Raw genomic sequence first — 7,809 nt, forward strand, 5'->3', positions numbered from 1 at the left:
TCCTACTCAGAATACCACAGACAATGTTTAGACTTTTTGGATTCTCAAGAGTGGCCGCCAATAATTCTAGCTTATACCACGAAGATTCTGATTAAGGAATCCAAGAGATATTCGTTCGTTCTGAGGTAGAACGGAAGTGGTTGTCAATCACGTGTTCATAGGTGAGAATGATGATGAGTGTCATGGATCATCACATTCATCATGTTGAAGTGCAATGAATATCTTAGAACAAGAATAAGCTGAATTGAATAGAAAATAGTAGTAATTGCATTAAAACTTGAGGTACAGCAGAGCTCCACACCCTTAATCTATGGTGTGTAGAAACTCCACCATTGAAAATACATAAGTGATGGTCCAGGCATGGCCGAATGGCCAGCCCCCATAAACATGATCAAAGGATCATAAGGTAATCCAAAAATAATCCAAAGATATTTAATACAATAGTAAAATGTCCTATTTCTACTAGACTAGTTACTAGGGTTTACAGAAATAAGTCTAAATGCAGAAATCTACTTCTGGGGCCCACTTTGGTGTGTGCTTGGGCTGAGCTTGAGCTTTACACATGCAGAGGCTTCTTTTGGAGTTAAACGCCAAGTTGTAACGTGTTTTTGGCGTTTAACTTTGGTTTGTGACGTGTTTCTAGCGTTTTACTCCAGAATGCAGCATGGAACTGGCGTTGAACGCCAATTTGCATCATCTAAACTCGAATAAAGTATGAACTATTATATATTGCTGGAAAGCTCTAGATGTATACTTTCCAACGCCGTTAAAAGCGCGCCATTTGGAGTTTTGTAGCTCCAAAAAATCCATTTTGAGTGCAGGGAGGTCAGAATCCAACAGCATCAGTAGTCCTTTTTCAGCCTGAATCAGATTTTTGGCTCATGCCCCTCAATTTCAGCCAAAAAATACCTGAAATCACAGAAGAACACACAAACTCATAGTAAAGTCCAGAAATGTAAATTTTGCATAAAAACTAATAAAAACATTCCTAAAAGTAGCTAGATCCTACTAAAAACTACCTAAAGATAATGCCAAAAAGCGTATAAATTATCCGCTCATCAGTTAGCTTAGACTAGTGAGAGTGCTCATGAATTGAGTGTGGGGAAAATGGGTTTGGAATTGTTTGGTTTGGGAATTGAGTATGTTAGACCTTTTTGTGAAAATGTAAAAAAAAATGTTGAGGACATGTTCATGCATTCAATACCTTAATCATATGCATTGTGAAAAACAAAAAAAATACAATAATAAATACAAGAAAAATAAAAGAAATAGAAAAAAAGCAAATAATAGAAAGGGGACAAAATGCTCCAAGTTAAGTAATAATATCAATTCATATGAGTTGTACTTAAATTTGGGATGCATGAATGTGTGGTAAACATAGTTAATGGGCAGTTAGATCTTGTATTGTAATTACATGGATTGTCTTAAGTTAGGTTAATTACATGGATGTTTAGGTTAATTAAGGATTCAGATTTTAGTCCACTTGACCAAATACAATCCTACTTTGATCCTAACCCCATTACAACCCTTAAAAGACCTCTTGATATGTGTATCTATGTATTAATTCTTTGTTGATTGGTAGAAGAAGAGCAAGCCTTAGAAAGCAAGATTAGTAGAGAACCGAGAGACTCAACCCTTAAACACTTGAGTGATTAGAGTGTATACACTTCCAGTGAGGGTTCGATGCTCGATTCTTTGTTCCCGGCTTTCATGAGCTATTTTCTTCTGAAAGTCTAATTGTACTTCATTTTTATGATTTGAATTAGTGAAATCCAGTTCATATTTTCTCTTGAAAGGTTTATTTACTTTTAAACAAGTAGGTAGAATCATTTTTTATATGTAGTTGCATTCATATAGATAGGTTGTATCTCATGCTTTCTACCATTTCTCTTTACTCTTATAGCTTCTCTTGAGCTTAGCATGAGGACATGCTAATGTTTAAATGTGGGGAGATTTGATGCACCACTATTTCGTGGTACATCTTGTGCTTAATTGAGTGAATTTTATGCACTAATCTCACACTTATTCATGTAAATTGCATGTTTTACATTTTTCTTCCTGAATTTGGGCTATGATTGAAAACATGCTTCTTTGGTCTTAATTCAGCTAATTTTAATCCTCTCTCATTACCATTTGATGCCTTGATATGTGTGTTAAGTAATTTCAGGGTTTATAGGGCAGGAATGGCTTAGAGGATGGAAAGGAAACAGGAAAAAGTGGAAGGAATACAAGAAACTGAAGGAATTGCTGAGCTGTCTAGCCTGACCTCTTCGCACTTAATCGATCTTAACTTGAGCTACAGAGGTCCAAATGAGCCGGTTCCAGTTGCCTTGGAAAGCTCTTCTGGGGCTTCACAATGATATATATAAATTTCCATAGCTGCCTGACTGTTAAGCAACACGCATGTGTGGATCACGCGTACGCGTGACCTGGTGAAAGTTCAATCCATGCGTACGCGTGACATGCGCACGTGCTACACGTATCAGAAATCGCTGGGGGCAATTTTTGGGCTATTTTTGGCCCAATTTTTGGCACAGAAAATACAGAATAGAAGCTGGAGAGTGGGGGAATCAGATTCATTCATCATTTACTTCTCATTCACACAATTTTAGGTTTTATATGTAGCTTTTAGAGAGAGATGCTCTCTCCTCTCTGTAGGTTTTAGGATTTAGGATTTCTCTTCTACTCTTATTGATTACTCATTGTTATTATTTTAGTTTGTGAACTTTTGATGTTAGATTCAATTTCCATATTAATGCAATTGACGGTTTGGATTTTATTATCTCTTATTGTTTTTCTATGTTTTTATGTTATGCCCTCCAAGTACTTGACAAAATGCTTTGAAGGATGTTAGAGTAGGATTTTACGTTCTTGGATTGGTAGAGTAATTGGTAACACTTGAGTTATCAAACTCCTTGTTGATTGATAATTGAAAGTTGCTTATTGATTTGGATTCCACTAAAGCTAGTCTTTCGTCAGGAGTTGACTAGGACTTGAGGAATCAAATTGATTAGTCCACTTGACTTTCCTTCATTCGTTGAGGGTTAACTAAGTGGGAGCAAAGAACAATTCTCATCACAATTGATAAGGATAACTAGGATAGGATTTCCAGTTCTCATACCTTGCCAAGAGTTTTTTCCGTCATTTGATTTTCATTACCAATTACTATTCTTGCTTCTTATCCAAAAAAAAAACCCAAAAAATACACTTTTCCATAAGCAATTATAAGCATACTTCTCTGCAATTCCTTGAGAGATGACCCGAGGTTTAAATACTTCGGTTATTATTTATTAGGGGTTTGTACTTGTGACAAATAATCTTTTGTACGAAAGGATTTTAGTTGGTTTAGAAGCTATACTTTTAACGAGCCTTTATTTGTGAATTCTAAACCACACTAAAGCCCATTTTCCCCGACAACGGCGCCATTTTGACGAACGGACTTTAGTGTGGTCTAGAATTCACAAATAAAGGCTCGTTGAAAGTATAGCTTCTAAACCAACTAAAATCCTTTCGTACAAAAGATTGTTTGTCATAAGTACAAACCCTAATAAATAATAACCGAAGTATTTAAACCTCAGGTCGTCTCTTAAGGAATTACAGGGAAGTATGCCTATAATTGGTTATGGAAAAGTGTGTTTTGGGTTTTCTTTTAGATAAGAGGCAAGAATAGTAAATGGTAATGAAAATCAAATGACTGGAAAAACTCTTGGCAAGGTATGAGAATTGGAAATCCTATCCTAATTATCCTTATCAATTGTGATGAGACTTGTTCATTGCTCCTACTTAGTTAACCCTCAACGAATGAAGGAATTTCAAGTGGACTAATCAATTTGATTCCTCAAGTCCTAGTCAACTCCTGAGGAAAGACTAGCTTTAGTAGAATCTAAATCAATCGGCAACTTTCAATTATCAATCAACAAAGAGTTTGATAACTCAAGTATTACCAATTACTCAACCAAGCCAAGATCGTAAAATCCTACTCTAACATCCTTCTAAGCATTTTGTCAAGTACTTGGAGGGTATAACATTATTACATAGAAAAGCAATAAGAAATAATAAAATCCAAACAATCAATTGCATTAATATGGAAATTGAATCTAACATCAAAAGTTCACAAACTAAAATAATAACATTGAGTAATCAATAAGAGTAGAAGAGAAATCTTAAATCCTAAAACCTAGAGAGAGGAGAGAGAGAGAGCCTCTCTCTCTAAAAACTACATCTAAAATCTAAAATTGTGTGAATGAAAAGTGAATGATGAATGAATCTGATTCCCCCACTCTACAGCTTCTATTCTGTGTTTTCTGGGCAAAAAGCTGGGCCAAAAACAGCCCAGAAATTACCCCCAGTAATTTTTGATACGTCGAGCACGTGCGCATGTCACGCGTACGCGTCGTCCATGCGTATGCAAGGATTGAACTTTCACCAGGTCACGCATACACGTGATCCACGCGTGCGCATCACTTAACAGCCATGCAGCTATGGTAAATTATATATCGTTGCAAAGACCCGGATGTAGCTTTCCAACGCAATTGAAACCGGCTCATTTGGATCTCTGTAGCTCATGTTATGATCGACTGAGTGCAAAGAGGTCAGGCTAGACAGCTTAGTAATTCCTTCAGTTTCTTGTATTCCTTCCACTTTTACCTGCTTCCTTTCCATCCTCTAAGCCATTCCTGCCCTATAAACCCTGAAATCACTTAACACACATATCAAGTCATCGAATGGTAATGAGAGAGGATTAAAATTAGATGAATTAAGACCAAAGAAACATGTTTTCAATCATAGCACAAATTCAGGAAGGAAATGTAAAACAGGCAATTTACTTGAATAAATGTGAGATTAGTGGATAAAATCCACTCAATTAAGCACAAGATGTACCACAAAATAGTGGTGCATCAATCAATCTTAGTTAATGTAGGTTAAATGCCTACAGAAATAGAAAGGGGTTAGTGGCTTGCTTAGGAGGGGTCTTATCAGCATTTGCATGAGTCTGACCATCCCTATTTGGGCATTCAATGCCCTTGTTGCACCTTTCCTGGCATTTGAAGATTGGATTTTTGACGGTTTAGAATTTCACTAATGAAATCTCGTTGTAAAGTATAGTTTCTAAACCAAGCAATAATCTTTTCATACAAAAGATTGTTTGTCACAAGTAACAAACCCCTAAATTTATAAACCAAAGTATTGGAACCTCAGGTCGTTCTCCCTAGGAATTATAATAAAGTGTCTTGTTATTGGTTGTGAGTTATATTTGGGGTTTTTAAGATTTTAGACAAGAAATATAAATGGCAAAGAAAATAAACTAACAACTAATAAAGCTCTTGGAAAGATATGAGAGCTAGAAGTCCTATCCTAGTTATCCTCCTCAATTGTGACAACAAATTGTCCATTACTCCCACTTAGTTAACCTCTAACCATAAAAGAAAGTCAAGTGGATGAATCAATTTGATTCCTCAAGTCTTAATCTACTCTTAAAGGAAAGATTAGCTTTGGAGGCATTCAAATAAATTAGCAACTTCTAATTATCAATCAACAAAGGAATTAGATAACTCAAGAGTCACTAATTACTCTACCTAGGCCAAGAGGAACAAAACATACACTAAAACCCAACCAAGCATTTCATCAAACACTTGAAAGGTACAAAAGAAAAGCAAAGCAAATTAACAACAAGAATAGAATCTAACAACAATTATTGAAAAGAATTAACAACAACAATCAAAAGAAACACATTTATTATGAATTACCTTGATTGAATTGAAAGAGAGTAGAAGAAATAAAAGTAGATCTACAACAAAACACAAGAACAACATAAAAGAGATTACAATAAGAGAATGGAAGAAGAATGAATGTAACTACAAGGAATTAAGAAGAAAAAGTAGAAGAAAGAATGAATCTAAATCTAGATCTAAGAACTAAACCTAATCATAATCCTAATCCTAGAGAGGAGAGCTTCTCTCTCTAAAACTAACTCTAAACGAATCCTAATGTGTGTGAATGAATGGAATCCCCCTTTGCTCTTCAATCCTTGACTTTAAATAGCATCTTTGGTGCCAAAGTTGGTTGGGATTGGGCCCCACAACCCTTCTGAATTTGCTGGGCACGTTTTCATTAAAAAAATCATAAACCAACACCGACGCATACGTGCACAGCATGCGTACGCGTCCATGGGGTGATTCGCAATGCGCGCGTAAGCGCTTGGTGCGCGCGTGCGTCCATGGGCGAGTTTAACTCTTTGACTTTTCATAATTTTTCCACTTTGCATGCTTTCCTCTTCACTCCTTTGATCCATTCCTAGCCCTTTTCAAACTGAAATTACTTAACAAACAAATCAAGGCATCTAGTGGAATCAAAGGTGAATTAAATTTAGCTAATTAACGACCTAGAAAGCATGTTTTCACACTTAAGCCCAAATAAGGAGACAATCACAAAACCATGCTATTTCATTGAATAAATGTGGGTAAAAGGTCATAAAATCCCTTAAATTCAATACAAGATAAACCCTACAAATGGGGTTTATCAACCTCCCCACACTTAAACCAAGTATGTCCTCATGCTTAAACCAACAGTGAAGCAAAGGTATGGCATTTATTCAATGGATCTAAACTATGTGTAACCTATCTAAATGAATGCAATTGCTTGGTCAAAATAAATCAATTCCTAAGAAGCATATATGCACAAGGGCTAAGGACTAGCAAGTTTAATCTCCAATTGGGTTGAGTCATTAAATATTTTTACAAACTTGCATGAAAGGAGATGATCATAGGTGGAAACATGTAATTGAGTATCGAACCCTCACCTGATGTGTTTGCACTCTATTCGCTAGGGTTGGGCAAAAAAACCAGATCCAAACCATTTTAAAAAAATCCAAACCAAACCATTTAAAAAAAAACCAGGTTTAAACCAAAAAAAATCCAAACCAAATTATATTTATTTTATAGTTTGGTTTTTGATCCAATCCATTTAAATGGTTTTAAACCGGATCCAAATCCAGATCTAAATTAAAATCCAGATCTAAAAAAACCCTAATTTTGATTTTTGAGTCTTCTCCTCTTCGACAAATCCCTTTCAACGAAACCAAATCCACTCTCCGACAAATCTACCATCAACATTTCTTCTTCTCTGCCTCTCGTCGGAGCTCGCCGGTGGTTCGTCGGCCACTACCTCTTCGAGTCTTCAGTCTTCACTTTGATTCGAGACTCTGTCTCTCTACCTCGAGTCCTCGACCTCCTGATGTGTGGAAAATGATCCAACACAAAACTCACCGGCAAGTATACCGGCTCGCATCAAGTAATAAAACTCACGGGAGTGAGGTCGATCCCACAGGGATTGAAGGATTGAGCAATTTTAGTTTAGTGTTTGATTTAGTCAAGCGAATCAAGTATTGGTTGAGTGATTTTGTATTCAACAGTAAGTAAATAGCAGGAAATGTAAAGGGAGAGGGATGAATTGCAGAAATTAAAGAGAACTGAAAGTAAAGATGCTGAATCTTAAAGAACAAGAAATTAAATGACTGAAACTTAAAGTGCAAGAAATGTAAATTGCGGTAACTTAAAGTGCAAGAAATATAAATTGCTTGAATGAAGAAGGGATTTGAGGACTGGGATTTCAGAATTTAAGCAAGGAAAATTAAATTGCAACAATTAACTAAGCAAGAGATGAATTGAAATTGACTAGATCTTCAAATAGCAAATGGAAATTCAACTGCAGCAGTGGTTCAGTAGAAGAACCTAAAAGAGAAAATCAGATCTCAGGACTCCAGAGACTAGATAGCAGAGTCTAGATCTCAATTGCCTTCTTAGATCCAAG

Source organism: Arachis hypogaea, chromosome 9 (assembly GCF_003086295.3).
Source record: "Arachis hypogaea cultivar Tifrunner chromosome 9, arahy.Tifrunner.gnm2.J5K5, whole genome shotgun sequence".
Classification (NCBI taxonomy): Eukaryota; Viridiplantae; Streptophyta; class Magnoliopsida; order Fabales; family Fabaceae; genus Arachis; species Arachis hypogaea.